The sequence below is a fragment of the Orcinus orca genome, chromosome 1, assembly GCF_937001465.1.
Source record: "Orcinus orca chromosome 1, mOrcOrc1.1, whole genome shotgun sequence".
Lineage (NCBI taxonomy): Eukaryota > Metazoa > Chordata > Mammalia > Artiodactyla > Delphinidae > Orcinus > Orcinus orca.
Genome location: NC_064559.1, coordinates 33,045,525 through 33,064,724, shown reverse-complemented (window position 1 = coordinate 33,064,724; position 19,200 = coordinate 33,045,525). Strand labels below are relative to the sequence as shown.

Below are 19,200 nucleotides of genomic sequence, written 5' to 3'. Positions count from 1 at the left end.
AGTTGAGTATCTGTTAATTAGCAGGCAGCTATATAACTTAATTATAAAGCCACTACAATTCAAACATTGTAGCACTACCACATGAATGAACACATATACAAATTAAACAGAAAAGAATATCCACAAATAGTTCTTAGTATGTCTGGGAAGTTTGATTGTGATAAAGTCAAGTTACAATGTTAAAATTGATGCCTAGAAAACTACACATCCATTTAAAACTCAAGTCTGTACCTCACACTACATACCAAAATAAATTACACCAGTTGCACATGTAAGAAGCTTGCAAGTTGCCACTTTACCCTAACAAGATGCGTCTTTTACAAATGCTTTCTCCCACTCTGTGGCTTGTCTTTTCATTCTCTTGATAGTGATTTTCACAGAGCAGAAATTTTCTATTTTAATGAAGTTTACCTTATCAATTCTTTCATTTTTGGGGTGTGCCTTTGGTTTTATATTTTAAAAGTCATTGCCATACCCAAGGTCATCTAGGTTTTCTCCTATGTTATCTTCGGGGAGTTTTACAGTTTTGTGTTTTACATTTAGGTCTGTGGTTCATTTTGAGTTAATTTTTATGAAGGATATAAAGTCTGTGTCTCGGTTGCTTTTTTTTTTAACTATGGACATCCAGTTGTTTCAGCACTATTTGACGAAAAGACTATCTTTGCTGCATTGTATTGTCTTTGTTCTTTTGCCAAAGACCAGTTGATTGTATTTATGTGGGTCTGTTTTGGGGCTCTTTATTCTGTTCCATTGATCTACTTGTTGTTTCACCAGTACCACCCTGTCTTGATTACTGCACCTTCATAATAAGTCGTCAAGCTGGGTAGTGTCATTCCTTCAACTGTGTCCTTCAATGAGGTGATAGCTATTCTGGGTCTCTTGCCTCTTCATATGGACTTTAGAATCAGTTTGCCAATATCCATAGAATAACTTGCTGGGATTTTGATTGGGATCGCACTGAATTTCTATAGATTAACTTAGAAAGAACTGACATTTTGAGAATACCGAGTCTTCCTATTCATGAACATGCAATATCTCTCCATTTATTTAGTTATTCTTTGACTTCATTCATCACGGTTTTGTAGTTTTCCTCCTATAGAGGTTGTACATATTTTATTAGATTTATACGGAAGTATTACATTTTTGGCAATGCTAATGTAAATAGTGTCGGTTTTTTTAAACCTATTCCACTTGTTCATTATTGGTATATAGGAAAGCAATTGCCTTTTTTATATTAACTTTGGATCCTGCAACCTTGCTATAATCACTTATTAGTTACAGGAGTTTTGGGTCAACTCTTTAAGATTTTCTACATAGATGATCATGTCACCTGTGAACAAAGACAGGTTTATGTCTTCGTTCTCAATCTGTACACCTTTTATTTCCTTTACTTGCCTTATTGCATTAGCAAGGACTTGCAGCACAATATTGAAAAGTTATAATAAAGGAGGACATCCTTGCCTTGTGCTTAATCTTAGTGGGAAAGCATTGAGTTTCTCTCCAGTAAGTATGATGTTAGCTATTGGGTTTTTTGTAGGTCGTATTTATCAAGTTAAGAAAGTCCCTCTCTATTCCTAGTTCACTGAGAGTTTTTCTCATGAGTGCACGCTGGATTTTGTCAAATGCTTCTTCCACATGTATTTATATGTCTTTTTTCCTTTATTTGTCTTGGTTGGATTATATTAATTAATTTTCAAATGTTGAACGAGCCTTGCGTACCTGACACAAATCCCATTTGGTCATGGTATATAATAGTGTTTATACTTTTTTTGGCTTCAATTTGCTAACATTTTGTTGAGAATCTCTGACACAATTTTTATCACATTTCTACTATAAAAGGTTTGGGATTCTAATGAATTTAAGCTATTAATTGGTCTTATCAAATTGTGCTTTTTATTCAAAGATACACCATAACAGAACCCTGAGGGAATGGATGGTGAATGGTAAGGCCTGAATTTACACTTCTTTTATTCTTTATACCTTGAATCCGTCTCTCAACAAGTGTTCACGGTTGATGTTTATTTTTTTGGAAATTAGACATAGCTCACTCCATTCATTCATTCAACAGATTCTACAGCAGAAGGGAGGCTCCTAAGGAGGTAGGGTGTATTAGTGGGGCTGCAGGTTATTACAGGAAATGCAAGCAAGGCCTCAAAATGGAGACGGTGATATTTAAGAAAAGACCTAAAAAAGTAAGTGGATGGGTACTGTAGATAGTAAAGACAACAGCAATTCAGGTAAAGGGAACAGCAAGTGAAAATGTCTTCCTACTATACTTGTTGAACATCAAGGACTAAAGAGTATAAGGTGTTTGGAAAAGAGTGAGCAAGGAGTAGAGGTGGAGGAGATGAGATCAAATATATAATGTGGAGGGTAATCGTGTAGCAACTTTCCAGCATTTTAAGAACTTCAGCTTCAACTATGATGAAGGGGAAGACACTGAAGTCACGTAATTCTTCTGACTTAGATTCTCAAAGTGTTCTCCAGCCACTGTGTTAAGGACACAGTTCAGAGGGATAATAATTAAGATGACAGACAACGAAATCTTAATCCTGAGTGGTAACAGTGGAAAAATCGAGAAACTGTCAAATTCTGGTTCTATCTCAAAGATAGGGCTGACACATTGTGCTTGTGTACTGGATGTGAAAGGAGAGAGAAAGGAAAACGTCAAAGATGAATCACATTCTGTAACTGAGCACCAGGAAGAATGGAGCAGCGCTTTTCTGTTTTGGAAAGTCTACAGGAAAAGCATGAGTGACTATGTGTGTATTTGATTGCAAGCTATATTAAGTTTGGGATGTCTATTAAATGACAAAACAGAGATATTCTGTTAGTAACCAGTCTTGTTAGGTGGACCCAGTCCGTAAATGACAACCATCAACCTACCTAATCTGCTCAGTTTGAAGCCCCATAAAGGATTTGGGGGCATTAGTGTGAAGACGGCTTCCTTTTGCGTTTGTGTGTATGTGTGTCATTTGCTTTGACACTGTGGTTAGGCTAAAGTAGCACTATTCTGGGCTTTCATCTTTGGCAACTTTTTTCTCACCAAGCCTTTTTATTGGGTTGACGCCAAATGAGTATTTGCCTGATTCTTCATGTCCTGATTCTTTAACTGTTTTCCTAGTTTGGACAGCCACAAATTTGGTTAGTATTTGTTAATTTCACCCTTCAACTTGGACACACTTGAAGCGAAGTGAAGTCCCACCACACTGATGGTAGACTCCATCTGAGCATGCTCAAAAGAGCACAGAAGGTTGTCCACGGGGAGGGTACTATCAGAGGCTGATTGACAGTATCTGTGTCGTAGACCAACTTAAGGGCAAACACATGCGGTTCTTATGCTTTCTTGCTCCTGATAATAGGCAATGGCAGGCTCTGGAACACAATGTTTGAACCCAGCAGGAATAGTGTTGCATTATATGTGACATGACTAAGATAAGGGGTATATATGTTATCTAGCATATATCTTCTTTTTTATGCTACACAAATACAAGGCTGTCACTTTCTGAGACATTAAACTTTCTCTGGCTGTGACAGATTAAAAGCAGATGCCAAGTTAGAAACATTTCTGAATTAGGTGATTTGGGTTCCTTGACCAGGTTAAAAAAAACAAAACAAAACTGTTTTTCTTCTTGGTTTCACATTTAAACAATATGAGTTAGTCTAAATTACATGACCAAAAAATCGAACTACTAAAATAACAGGCTCTTATCATTATTATTTTGATATAATAAATAATAGAGGGATATTGTTTTACTAATAATTACCAGCATTTAGTAACGACAAGCCAAACATTAAGCCTTTAGGAAATTTGTGAACTCCTTCATTTCTTACAGTAACTCTGTCAGATTGGTACCAGTATCTATCCCCATTGAGAAGAAACTCAGATTCAGAGGAAGACACTGAGACACAGAGAGGTTAAATGTAACTTGTCTATAACTGCCCTAGCTGCTATGCTAGTCGGCTTCATCAACCACTATCACATTTCTTTAAATGGACTTCAGATTCAGATAAACAATTTTTCCTGGTTGCATGGAAATCATTTAACAGGCCCACATTGCAATGCTTGAAATGCAAGTCTGAGCCCAAATCTGAGAACCTTAAACCATATGATCACTAAAAATACTGAGTATCAATTCTGAGCCTTATAATACGAGTTTGCATTTAAAATAACAGGCCCTATTAGGAATAAGTGTACAAATGGCATTCTAGGAGGGAATATATCCAACAGGTGTTTTAAATTCCTTTAGTGGCAGTGAAAAAGTATGAAGGCATTTCCTGCAATACTAAATGAGCTGATTTGCTTTTGGTGGGTAAACACTGAACTTTGTTTACAAAACTTAACCTGAAAGTATCTTCTAAGTATCCTGCTATTACTCAAAGTTAGCCTTGTTATCTCCTTTAACAAACAAGAATGGTAAGACACAGTCTCAGTTAGTATAGTATGGATAAATCATTTGCAGTCTTGGGTAAACTTGTACCTTAACAAGTGTCTTCAATTTGGGGAAGACATGATTTCACAATTGCCATTCTCTATGCATATTATTGCCATATAAACTAATTTCAGCAAAAGAAAGCTATAGTTAGGTAGAACCTTTCATAAAGTGATGCAGTCACTCAGGAATACTTTATAACCTAAACCGACTGGACAGTCAGTAACCAATGAATTATCCTAATGCTGATTCATCTCAGAGGTCCTTTATTCCAATGACTTTCGCTGCTAGCTTTCTCTTTTCCCTTTGGGATTAAGAACTACGCATAAAGTCTTAGTTACTCTAAGGTTCACCTTGTACCTCTCCTGTCATACAACTCATCACTTTCCCCACCATCTGCCGCCAAATGCCAAAAAGAAATCTGAGCACTCTGCGGTCATGGCACAGGTATTTCTAAAGAGAGGAACACCTGTTCAAAAATCACTAATCCGAGAATAAATATATGGGGAAATGAACTGGGGACATGAGTGGAATCAACTGAAACTGTGAGAGGCCAGCAGGGCAGATATGTGTGTCTCTATGTGCCTTAAAGAATAATGCTCTCTATGAGAAAAAATGCTTTAATGCCCCAAACTTTAATCCAATTAATATCTGGGAACATATTTCAAGACCACTTGTATATATGTGTATGTACATAATGTTAGCATTGTATATTATTTGTGTTATGTTCTCCCTTATATTCATGAGAATATGTTGCCTTTAAAGTTTAAACTTTCTTGTTGATTTTGTACATGGATGAAGGTTCACACAGTAAGGTAAGTTCAAGGATTTCTTTCTCCAGTACCATTGATATGAATTCCTATTACTTAATTTCTTTTTGATAGATTTTCAGATGACAGTCCAAGATAGTTCTGCCAATGGAAATCACAGGACTACCAAATATGGAAAAGACTTTGGAACACTTACAGTGTGTTTTCATGGTCTGCATCAGAATTCTACAGAAGGCGTTTGGCTGAATTGGCAGTGAAATGAGAATGGAAAGTTAGTGTGTCGGTTACTTTTCAGTGTGGTGTTTTCTTCTCTACTATTCTACTATGTATTAGAAATTACGTAAAAATCAGGAGAAGAGAAATGGTTAAGAAAAAATATAATCTGTCATGTTAAAGACATTCGGCACTTACCTAGACTCACAGGTAACATGAGAGAACATGAGAGCTGGCTTGTGAGAGCTAACCTTGTTCCATTTCCCTCAGTGTCTTCATGAAAAGCTTTGAGGCTCAAAGAAGGAAGTGACACTGCCAGGTGCATACCATGAATCAGTGATGAAAGGGAGACTCCTTGGCTTCTGTAGAGCCATGCCTCTGTGCACACGGTATTAAAGAAGCATTAATTAAATGCCCCTTTACCTAACAACGTGGAGCTTAATCATAGGGTTTGGGCTTCTTGTCTCTTCTTTTCCTTTGCTTTCTCTTTTACATCCTTGGGGGCCTTAGGTTTTAGTTGCTCTCTTGAACTGGATTTACAGACATTTATTTTCACTAGGCCTTATTTTTTTGGATTGTAGGCTGAATTTTTAAGAAGTTGGGGAAGGATACTGAACTGCCAAAAGTTAACAGATTATTGGCAAAGATATAAAAATAATTAGAATGCCAATTTCCCTGGGTATTCCCTGTGTACTTTAGGGGTAAAAATAGTATTTGTAAAGTGATTTCAAAATGTGCAAATATTACCTGTGGGATATAACCTACGGGTGAAGAGCACTAACTCTAAAATTAATTTGCCTGGATCTTTTTTCCCCAGCTCCACCACTTATTAGTGATGGGAGTTCAGGAGTGGTACTTCTTTGTGTTTCACTTCCTCTTTGAAAATCAAGGGCTTAATAACCTCACCCATTTTACAGGGCTGTGGCGTGGAGTTAATACATGTAGAGTGGTTCGGAATCCATGCCACTCTTAAGTCTTTTAAAATCAATCTTACTATTGTTGTTACTACTATTATTAATTTGTTAGCTGTCCTTGAAAAAGTTTGCCAGCAGTACTCACTTGCTTTTCTTTTTGCTGTATATTCTCTATATCCCACTTAAGCGTTCTACCAAACCTTAAGAGGCTCTTTTCAGATATTTTACACCTCTTTACTTGTTTCTCACAGCAAAAGTAAAAGGAGTGTGGCTCCCCTTGATCAAACAAACCAGATCTTTGGTTTTCTCCCATTCATACACATTGGTGAACAGATGTGAAAAAACGACTCCATGGGGCTTTCAGTCTGGAGCCAAACATCCAGGCTCTGTGTTACTCGACACTATTATGCACACATGTTGGTCCCTTAGGACCCAAAAGAATCTCAACTAAGCCCATCATTGTTTCAGGAATATGACGAATGCTTTTTGTGAAGTAGTTGAATGTAACAGAAATACAAGAAAAGGCAGAGGTGTTTCGTATCACAACTTTTTGAGAAATGCTCACAGCTCTAAGATGTAGCTGAGAATTCCGCCATCAGCTAATCCTTTCAAAGTGACCATAAATTTCACCATAAATACATTTTTTCAGCAATGGCAATAACGCGGTGACTATACTGCTCAATTCCTCACAGTGTCAGCATTAAATACATTAAAAGGGTAAGTTAAAATATCTGATTGCTTAAGACATAACCCCGAGATCTCTTTTATTTCTGTACTCCATCAATTATAATGTGGAACATTAAGACAAATTATTTCTAAACACTAACGAGGAATGTAGCAACAAGTGGCAGACAATCAAGGGGAATTTTGCCATAGCGTGGTGCTTATTTTATTACAAGCAGGAGTGCAAACCCAAAGGATGTAATTTAGAGGAAACTCTGTCCTGTCTATTCTCTAGGAACTAGAACAAGGAGACTGAGAGAAGATGATTCTGGGTAAATCAAACCGTTTTCTCCTAATTACAGCTGACTAATAGGGAGCAAACTCCCATGGAAGGCTGTGATCTGCTTGAAGACAGCTACGAGGTTGCCCTGGTTAGGGTCTTTCATATACAGTTATTCAAGCTCAGACTTGATCATCTGTCAGGGATGCTACAGTAGGGAGAGTTTTGCCATAGCGCTGAGACTCAGCAAGATCACTTCCAACTCTAAAACCTACAATGTTAATTTAATCACCAACACCAGCCATCATTAAGAGCGACCTTAAATAACTCCAAATCTGTTCATCTACTCACATATTCTTTACACAGTCAACAGACCTCGAGTGATTACTACATGCCAGACACAGTTCTAAGACACAGAATAAGGGATAAGAAAGGTAACAACCTCTGTCACTGTGGGGCTTGAGTTCTTTGGGAAGAAGTTCATCTAAATACAAAGAGACACCAAAGATAATATTTGTTTTTATTATTATTCTGTGAAAGAAGTAAAGTAATCTGATAAATTGGGACTAAGTTAGGCTGGTAGGACAATCAAGGAAAAACTATCTTTAAGAGATGAGTGCCAAAGAATAGAAAGGAATCATTTATTGACAATTTTTCTGGAAATAATATTTCCAAAACATGGGAAAAACAAATACAAAGGCCCTGAGGCAAGATGAAGCTTAACTACAATCAAGAAACAAAAAGAAGCTAAAAGGTTAGGTCAGGAGATAACCACAGAAATTTACATCAGCTGGTCCCTAACTTCAAGTCTACGTGGATATATTCTTGAGGTGAGTTAGACATATATATCATCCAAAAAACAAAAAGAAGTTGACTCCACAATTACCCTGGAAATTCTGAGACTCTTTACAAAGGCACCACCGTATTAAAGATCACAGACATCATTCTCCAAACTCCACTCTGGCCATCACTTGCAGGCATTAAACAGGGGTGTTTAATATCCTCTCTAAAATATTGGGCAGGAAGAACAAACATCCTAGCATGTCTGCACCGTGCACCTAGTGTCCCACAATTGAAAAGTAGCTGGAGCTCACCCTGCTGATGGCTTTGCCGGTTTTTTTTTTTTTTTATACCTTTTATTAAGAGTCCCATCTCTTTTAAGAACTGGGATATATTTTTTGAGGGAAATAAACTGTAGGAAAATTCAACTGACAGAGATCATACTGTACTTGACTTTTCTGTTCTTTGCTACATTTGTTTGTTGAGACAAACGTCTGTTCTTAACCTTTTTTTTAATGGCTCTGTTAAATAGAACGGACACACAGTACACTGCACATACTTAAAGAACACAATTTAAGTTCTGAAATATGCATATACCCATGGACCTGCCAACACAATCAAGAGAAGGAACATATCCATCACTTGCAAGTGTTTTTATGCCTCATTCATAAAGCCCCTTTTTCCTCTCACATTCCACCCCTCCACATCCCCAAGTGACCACTGATATGCTATATCACTCTATTGTTAGACACGTGTTTGCAATTTTCTAGAAATTTACATAAATGGATTCACACAGTGAGGACTCTTTTATCTAGTTTCTTTCACACAATGTAATGTTTTTGAGAGTAATTCGTATTTTTGTGGGTATCAATAGTCAATCACTTTGCTGAGTAGTGTTTCACTGTATGAGTATACCACAGTATGTTTATTCATTTGCCTGTTGATGGGTGCTCGAGGTTGTTACAATTCTATTAAAAATAAAGATGCTGTGACGATCCATGTACAAGTCTTTGTATGAACATATGCTTTGATTTTTCTTGCATAAATATCTAGGTGCAGAAAGCCTGGATCATACCGCAGGTGTATGTTCGACTTATAAGGAAACAGCCAAACTGTTGACTGAAGTGACTGTACCATTTTCCTTCCCACTAGCAGTGTAAAAGACTTGCAGTTCCTACACTGCCTCACCAATACTTGGTGTGGTTGGACTTTTCTAATTTTAGCCATTCAATACGTGTGTAGTGGTATCTCCTGGGGCTTTCATTTTCATTTAGCTAATAATTGATTACATTGAGCAACTTCATGTGCTTATTTGCATCTGTACACCTCCTTGGCAGGATCTCTTTTTAAATATTTTTACCCATGTTGTTAATTTAAAAAAAATTTCTAATTACTGAGTTTTGAGAGTTCTATACGTGTTAGAGACACAAGTTTTTTCAGGTATATAATTTGTAAATATTTTCTTCCAACCTGTGGCTTTTCTTTTATTAATAATGGCTTCCAAAGATGAAACCCAATTTATCACTTTTTTTCTTTTATGGATCTTGTTTTTGGTGTCATCTCTAGGAAATCTTTGCTTAACTCAAGGTCAAAAGGATTTTGTCCACGTTTTAGAGATTTATGTTTTGATCTACATTTAGTTAATTCTTTATATGGTGTGAAGTAGGGATCAAAGGTCATACTTTTGATATGGCTATCCATGCACAGTATCCGTGTGCTATATGCTTCTGGCACCATTGGTCAAGAAGACTATCCTTTCTCCTCGAAATTGGCTTTGCAGCTCTGTTGAATAATCAATTGTCCTTATATGTGTGGATATGTTTCTGGGATCTACATTCTATTTGATTGACATATTATATGTGACTCTTGGTTATAATATATTCTTTCACGGATGTCTTTCCACTTGCTCATGTAAATAGTCTCCCAGTAATATAGCCTTACCATTTTACTGGACATACCTAGGTATACCTGAGATGCATTTGATAAATCGATGGAACTTGCACTCAAACTAGGGTTACTTTCCAAAAACACTTAAAATATACAGGTGTAAAAACTATGTACTCTACAGCCTTCCTGCCTCAACCAAGAGTATGTTAACGCAGACCCACAAGCTATTTTGCACGTGTATGGGGCTATAGACTCTGTGGAGTATGAGAGTGGTATGTGCTGTCTATCCCAAAAGATCATCATAGGACGCAAAGGAAACATTAAGGAAATAGATAGGAATCGTCAAATGCCAAATGTTAAAATATTTCTCATGTGTTTTTAATATTTACATTGAGATAAATAAGCAAATTATTATAAAATAAAATACAAAAATTTAGAGAATATTTCAAAATGCTCTTTCTTGCCAGATGCAACCAGATACTAGGAATAAATAGAGGAATTTTCTGAAACCAGCTTGTCTTTCCTTTTTTTTTATCGGGATTGAGTGATGGGGTTGTATTTTATTCAGTCTATTGTACATGTGGGTGTGAATAAGATGGAACTTCTCTCAAAAAGAGTAATGAGCAAAGAATATATGTTGTCAACTTGCCTAAAACATTTTTTCATGTTCTGACTCATTTTTCTTTGTATTGGCATTTCAAGGGATTTTGTTTTTTAATTTGACTATTAAGAAACCTTGATAACTTCAGTGATATCCCATGAAGATGTTGTTTTTTAATTTGACTATTAAGATAACTTGATAACTTGATAACTTCAGTGATATCCCATGAAGATAATATAAACAACTGTAATGGAAAATGAAAAGATGATAATAGCAACCAGCACTGTGATATTTCTTGTCAGTGTTCTTTACTATTTAGAATAGTAACAAACCCCATATTAATTTGACTTTTTGAACTTTGGCATTTACTTTGGTGGAAGAAGTTCCTTTCACTTTGCTTATTATCTGTTTGCAATTAAAAACAATTAATGGGGGCTTCCCTGGTGGCGCAGTGGTTGAGAGCCCGCCTGCCGATGCAGGGGACACGGGTTCATGCCCTGGTCCGGGAAGATCCCACATGCCGCGGAGCGGCTGGGCCCCTGAGCCATGTTCGCTGAACCTGAGTGTCCGGAGCCTGTGCTCCGCAACGGAGAGGCCACAAAGATGAGAGGCACACGTACCGCAAAAACAAAAAAAGACAAAAAAAATTAATGACCATACTTTTATATGACCATCTTAGAGTTGTATAGAGGGAGGATAGTTATGCAACTATTTATATATCTATGGGTTCAAGGAAGTTTAAAGGCTTGATATTTGAGTCCTGTGGAATGTAGCCTCCTTTCCCAGAGGGAAATGAACATATACATGTACTAACTGTAGTTTATAATAAAGCAACACCTGTTCGTAGAGGCACCTTCTATTCCAGGCATGTTTAGGTATAGGGAAGGGGAACAAGAGCTATAAAACATAAGTCTTGTCTATAAGGAGTTTACAGTTTAGGGGGGTTGAGGGCACTCAATGACTCAATGAGGATGAGCCTGATGCAGGTGACTACAAGGTCACCCTTGGATAAAGTCTGCTTTAGGAAAGAGCAGCTTACTCTTATTCTGTTAAACTCTTTAATGCGGTGTCCAATAAACGTGAATATCAAGCTCAAATGCCACTTTAGAAATGTTTCCAGGGGGGTAACAGTCAAGAAGTTAATATGATTCCTACGCACTTGACACAACTCACCAGAGGTCTTGAATTCGGTGAGCACATTGACCTCCTTTAAGAAAGATCACCATTTAAACTTCGAATGCTAAGTTCTAAGAGAATGAAGTAAGTAATAAGCGATATTCAGGTTCAGAGGTGGAAGAGAAAAGAGGGCTCACCTTGAGTAGAACATTTTGGTGGATTCTCCAAACTGGCAAACAATGAGGAGAACATTAACCAAGTAAGACTCTGAATAAGTTGAGAATTAAGATGAAAGCCTCAGATGGTGGTCAAAATGTCCCCTAGATTTAAGGATACACTTAGGCTGAAAGGGAAACTATTGAAAAAGATACAGAAAATGTTAAATATTTCACAAAAAATTTATTAGAATAAAACAACTTAGCAAAGTTTGCAGAATATGAAATCAACATATACACATCACTTGCATTTCTGCACATTAACAATGAAGAATCTGAAAAAGAAATTAGGAGAACAATTCCATTTACAATAGCATCAAAAAGAATAAAATACTTAGGAATAAGCCTAACCAAGGACATGAAAGACTTGTACACTGAAAACTGCAGCGTTGGGCTTTCCTGGTGGTGCAATGGTTGAGAGTCCGCCTGCCGATGCAGGGGACGCAGGTTTGTGCCCTGGTCCAGGAAGATCCCACATGCTGCGGAGCGGCTGGGCCCGTGAGCCATGGTCACTGAGTCTGCGCGTATGGAGTCTGTGCTCCACAACGGGAGAGGCCACAACAGTGAGAGGCCCGTGTACCACAGAAACAAAACAAAACTACAGCGTTATTGAAAGAAATTAAGGAAGACATAAATAAATGGAAAGACATCCTATGTTCATGAACTATTGTTAAAATGTCCATATTATACAAAGCTATCTACAGATTTAATGCAATGCCTATCAAAATCCCCTATTTTTGCAGAAATAGAAGAAACGACTCCAAAATTGATATGTAACCACAAAGGACCCTCAACAACCAAAGCAAACATGAAGACCTCACACTCTCTTTTGAAATGAAGTTTTCTTGTTATTGTGGGTTAAAAATCCAAAGTCCTAAATATCCATAAATTATCTCCTAAATTTACATTTTGGTTCATTCTCAGTGACAGGCCTTTCCGTGCCTGAGTGGCAGTGAGGGCTGCTTCAATATTTGTAGCTTGAACTTCTGTCACTGACATGGTGTGGGTATCTCAGAGCCTGGCTCTTTTATCAGTCGATCAAATCCTGCATGAACCATGCTCAGAAGGGCCCCACGCTTGCTTGGTTTCATGCTGTGCTATTGCTGTCTTGAAATTCTTAATGATTTTATCTTTGAACTTACGTTCTGTAAGTAAAATTTATAGGACAATAAAATATACACATGAGCAGAGGAGACATGTGCAATATGTGTGTCTCCACCATTCCTGCTGCCCCATTCACATCTAGTTTTCACCCTGCTTATGGTGTGCTTTCCATGACACACTTATTTGGTACCCATTTGGAGTCTTACTGAGTTCCACCAGAATTCTGTGCTACTGCTCACATCCAAGACTAAGTGAAGGTGTTAACAGCTCCAGGAGGCCATGCTTTCCATTTGAATCTGAACTTACTTCTAACACAGAAAGAAAGCAGTTGTTTTTTAAGAAACAAGAATGTCCAAGGAATCTTATCATATCCTTTCTTACTCGTGTTACTTTCCGATATTAGCCAAACATTTCTGCTGAAAAAGATGACATATATGAAAAAGAGAAGAGAGAAAAATATGCTAACAGATTCCTAATTACCCAAATGTCCCATATCAGTTTCAGTAGGTATCATTATATATTATGGAAATTTTTCTCAGTGACAGAGAAAGACATCCTGGCTGAACATCCCCCTGCCCATGAATCAGAGATGATGGTCTCAAGCTATCTTGAAGGCGTTGGAGCCCACTTTATCGGTTACTAATATTAATGGAGGACAAAACTTAATACTCTGTTTGCTCTGTATTTGTTAAATCACCTCCTCCCTTCATTAAAATGGATGGCTCAGGGCTTCCCTGGTGGCGCAGTGGTTGAGAGTCCGCCTGCCGATGCAGGGGACACGGGTTCATGCCCCGGTCCGGGAAGATCCCACATGCCGCGGAGCGGCTGGGCCTGTGAGCCATGGCCGCTGAGCCTGCGTGTCTGGAGCCTGTGCTCCGCAACGGGAGAGGCCACAACAGTGAGAGGCCCACGTAGTGGAAAAAAAAAAAAAGGATGGCTCATAATTCAGTCTGTAGTGTGTGTATCATTGGAAACTGAACAAATTTTTGTTGGTTTTATTAATGTCATAGGTCTCTAGGGAGGGTCTACTCAATAACTAAGTCTAGTTTCTCAGTTACAAATAAATTATGATGTAATTTTGCATAAATTAAGCTCTTCGCAAAGGAAGGATACTGATAGTTGCTACTACCCCTTCCTTGAGGGACTCTTGTAAAGCACTAAATAAAGTAACAGAGGTGTATATGCATGCATATATTTTTTATATTTGTACACACTTAAAAAGAACTCTACAGAATGCATTATAAAACTCTTGATGCTGTGTGTCCCTAGTTCCCAGCTCTCTCATTAAAACTATTTAAATGAACAAAATGTTATCTATTAGGATAGCTATCAGAGTACTCCAAATACTACTTCTGCCCTGAGCAAGTAGTCAAAGTTAGGAAGCCGCTACCATCCAGTCACCTCCCAGTTCCTTCCCCAAAGTAGAGGGAGGTGAAGGTCCCATCCCGTGCCATGGTGTTCTCTGCCCCAACTACATGCTTCTCCCTGCTGCTGGAGAGGCCAACGAAAGAAGTGCTGGGTGAAGACCACCGGCCCAAATCACCAGGCTCACTGATGTCTGGGAAGGAGCTGCAGTGTGAAAAGTCTTCACACATCCAATCAAAAAGCTCCTCTTCCCTGGTATCTACCAGCAGTAGGCCCTACAAGAGGAAGATTCCCCTGCCACTTTTTCTGCTGCTGCCAGGGCTGAGGTCGTCCCCGTCGGGGATCGAGGCACTGACATGGGATCGAGGTGAGCTGCTCCCTCCTAAGCTTCCGTGCTTAGCTGCTGCCAAAAACCCAGGTACCATGGAGAAGAACACTGAGTGTCAGTGGAACAAGATCCTGAATAATATAAGGACGGTCAAGGAAGACTGCAGTGCCCCTCAGTCTGCCCCTTCTCTCTCCCCACCTGCCTCACAGACTGCAGACTCCCTGCCCCCGGCCGCTCACACTTTGCAGGTCCCTGCTACTACCACCAACTTGGCCAACCTATATTCCATGTCCCCCATCCTGTCTGTCCCTCCTCCTTCCCAAAACACCTAATATTGATCAGGAAACAAGATACACAGTCCCTAAGTTGCCAGTCCTGCTGATTCTCTTCCTGCTTCAGCTTCTGATCCCATTTGGGGAATTCCACTAAAGAAAAATGAAGGTCCTTTTCATTCAGTCACAACCACACACCTCTTATTTCTGACCTCCCTCCACCTCCTAGCATCCCAGCTTTCTCCTTCCAGCCACCATCCCACAAAAAGGAACCCCCAACACGCATTTCTGCAGATCCTACCCTCCTTTATACTTACCTACCCCTCTTCCAGTCCCTACCATCAATCCCCCTATTTTAACTGGGCAGCCCATGACTTCTATGGCAATCCCTTCCACGAGAATGGTCACGGCATCTGGAAGTTTCACCTTCCAGTCTACTGCACACACTGATGTCTACATGGATACTACTGCCTCTTCCAAAGCTGCCATGTTTAGGTCTCCCCCAGGTCTCAGGGTGGACAAGAGGCACCCTGCGGAGGTCCCAGTGTCTATCACCCCACCTGTGCCGATGGTCTCCTGCGACACCCCAAATTTTAACCATCCCTTTGGACTCCAAACCAACCTTCAGCCCATATGTGGGACCTCTGATGGGAAGCAGAGAGCCTCTCCCCCTACTGCTCCTGTTTTCCCCAGCCGCGCATTTACTGTTTCAGCTCCTGTTTTCCCCAGAACACCATTTATGGCTTCGCCGTCATCAGTGCTTCAGCAGGCAGCAGCTCTGACACTGAACCTATGGACAACACACCTCCTACCCAGGCTGTCATTTTCCATTCAGCCCCTGTTTTCTCCAGCCCCTCATTTACGGCTTAATCAGGCAGAAGCTGTGACACTGAACTGATGGACAACACACCTCCTTCCAAGGATGTCATTTTCCACTCGGCTCATGTTTTCCCCAGCCACCCATTTACAGCTTCAGCAGGCAGAAACTCTGACACTGAACCTATGAACAACACACTTCCTTCCCAGGGTGTTATTTTCCATTAGACTCCTGTTTTCCTGAGCTCACCATTTAGGGCTTAAGCCGAGATGGGTACTTCAGCAGGTAGCAGCCCCAAAACTGAAACTATGGACAGAAAACCTCTATCCCAGGCTGTCATTTTCCATTCGGGTCCTGTTGTCCCGAGCCCCAATTTATGGCTTCAGCAGGAAAAAGCTCTGACACTGAACCTATGGAAAAAACAACTCCTTCCTAGGATGTCATTTTCCATTTGGCTCCTGTTTTCCTGAGCACCCCATTTAGGGCTTCAGCCGTCATGGGTACGTCAACAGGTTGAAGCTCTGACACTGAACCTATGGACAACACACCTCCTTCTCAAGGTGTCATTTTCCACTCGGTTCCTGTATTCCTCAGCCCCCAATTTACGGCTTCAGCAGGCAGAAGCTCTGACACAGAACCTATGGACAACACATCGCCTTCCCAGGCTGTCATTTTCCATTCGGCTCCTGTTTTCCTCAACCACCATTTAGGGCTTCAGCCGTCATGGGTACGTCAGCAGGTAGCAATTCTGACACTGAACATATGAACAGCACACCTCCTTCTCAGGCTGTCATTTTCTATTTGGCTCCTGTTTTCCAGCCCCCCATTTAAGGCTTCAGCAGGTAGAAGCTCTGACACTGAACCTATGGACAACACACCTCCTTCCCAAGCTGTCATTTCTCATTCGGCTCCTGTTTTTCCCAGGCCGCCATTTATGGCCTCAAGTGTCAGAAGCTCTGACACTGAAACTATGGACAACACACTTCCTTCCCAGGCTGTCATTTTCCATTCGGGTCCTGTTTTCCCGAACCCTAATTTACGGCTTCAGCAGGCAGAAGCTCTGACACTGAACCTATGGACACCACACCTCCTTCCCAGGCTGTCATTTTCCGTTCGGCTCCTGTTTTCCCCACCACTCCATTTATGGCTTCAGCAGGCAGAAGCTCTGACACTGAAACTATGGACAACACACCTCCTTCCCAGGGTGCTTTTTTTTATTTTAAACCTGGTTTCCCAAGTCTCACACTTATGGCTTCAGCAGGCAGAAGCTCTGATACTGAACCTATGGACAAAATACCTCCTTACCAGGCTGTCACTTTCCATTGGGCTCCTGTTTTCCCCAGCCCCCCATTTACGGCTTCAGCAGGAAGAAGCTCTGACAATGAAACTATGGACAACACACCTCCTTCCCAAGGTGTCATTTTCCATTCGGCTTCTGTTTTCCTCAGCCCCAAATTTATGGCTTCAGCAGGCAGAAGGTCTGACAATGAACCTATGAACAACAAACCTCCTTCCAAGGCTGTCATTTTCCATTCGGCGCTTGTTTGCCCCAGCCCACTTTACGGCTTCAGCAGGCAGAAGCTCTGACACTGAACCTATGGGCAACACACATCCTTCCGAGGCTGTCAGTTTCCATTCGACTCCTGTTTTCCCCAGACCCCCATTTACGTCATCAGCAGGCAGAAGCTCTGACATGAACCTATGGACACCACACCTCCTTCCCTGTCATTTTCCATTTGGTTCCTGTTTTCCCCAGGCCCCCTTTACGGCTGCAGCAGGCAGAAGCTCTGATAGTGAACCTATGGACAAAACACCTCCTTCCTTGGTTGTCACCTTCCATTGGGCTCCTGTTTTCCCCAGCCCTCCATTTACGGCTTCAGCAGGAAGAAGCTCTGACACAGAATCTATGGACAACACACCGCCTTCCCAGGCTGTCATTTTCTATTTGGCTCCTGTTTCCCAGCCCCCCATTTAAGGCTTCAGCAGGTAGAAGCTCTGACACTGAACCTATGGACAACACACCTCCTTCCCAGGCTGTCATTTTTCATTCGGCTCCTGTTTTTCCCAGGCCGTATTTATGGCCTCAAGTGTCAGAAGCTCTGACACTGAAACTATGGACAACACACTTCCTTCCCAGGCTGTCATTTTCCATTCGGGTCCTGTTTTCCCGAACCCCAATTTACGGCTTCAGCAGGCAGAAGCTCTGACACTGAACCTATGGACACCACACCTCCTTCCCAGGCTGTCATTTTCCGTTCGGCTCCTGTTTTCCCCACCACTCCATTTATGGCTTCAGCAGGCAGAAGCTCTGACACTGAAACTATGGACAACACACCTCCTTCCCAGGGTGCTTTTTTTTATTTTAAACCTGGTTTCCCAAGCCTCACACTTATGGCTTCAGCAGGCAGAAGCTCTGACACTGAATCTATGGACACCACACCTCGTTCGCAGGCTGTCATTTTCCATTCGCTTCCAGTTTTCCCCAGCCCCACTTTATGGCTTCAGCAGGAAGAAGCTCTGACACTGAACCTATAGACAAAACACCTCTTTCCCAGGCTTTCACTTTCCACTTGGCTCCTGTTTTCCCCAGCCCCCCATTTACGCCTTCAGAAGGCAGAATCTCTAACAATGATCCTATGGACAACACACCTCCTTCCCAAGCTGTCAGTAACAATTCGACTCCTGTTTTCCCCAGAACCCAATTTATTTCGTCAGCAGGCAGAAGCTCTGACACTGAACCTATGGACAACAAACCGCCTTCCCAGTCTGGCATTTTACAATCGGTTCCTATTTTACCCAGCCCCCCATTTACGGCTTCAGCAGCCAGAAGCTCTGACACTGAACCATGGACAAAACAACTCCTTCCCAGGCTGTCATTCTCCATTCAGCTCCTGTTTTCCCCAGACCCCCCATTTACGTGGTAAGCAGGGAGAAGCTCTGACACTGAACCTATGGGAAACACACCTCCTTCCCAGGCTGTCATTTTCCATTCGGCTCCTGTTTACCCCAGCCCCCGATTTACGGCCTCAGAATGCAGAATCTCTGACACTGAACCTATGGACAAAACAACTCCTTCCCAGGCTGTCACTTTCCATTCGGCTCCTGTTTTTTCCAGGCCCCCATTTATGGCCTCATCAGTCAGAATCTCTGACACTGAACCTATAGACAACCAACCTTCTTCCCAGGCTGTCAATTTCCATTCGCCTCCTGTTTTCCTGTGCCCCCAATGTACGACTTCAGCAGGCCGAAGCTCTGACAATGAACCTATAGACAACACACTTCCGACCCAGGCTGTCATTTGCCATTTGGCTCCTGTTTTTCACAGTCACCCATTTACAGCTTCAGCAGGCAGAAGCTCTGACACTGAACCTATGGAAAACACACTTCTTTCCCAGGTTGTCACTTTCCATTCAGCTCCTGTTTTCCTGAGCCCCCCATTTAG

The 19,200-nt window shown here is 40.9% G+C and overlaps 1 long non-coding RNA gene across 1 annotated transcript in view; it reads right to left on the bottom strand.

Moving 5' to 3' along the window:
- Nucleotides 1–19,200, bottom strand: part of LOC117197679 (uncharacterized) — an 85,231-nt gene that overhangs the window by 23,042 nt on the left and 42,989 nt on the right. The window contains exon 7 of the long non-coding RNA XR_007476140.1: nt 11,855–18,515. This is a non-coding gene — a long non-coding RNA (uncharacterized LOC117197679). The remainder of the gene's footprint in view (nt 1–11,854; nt 18,516–19,200) is intronic.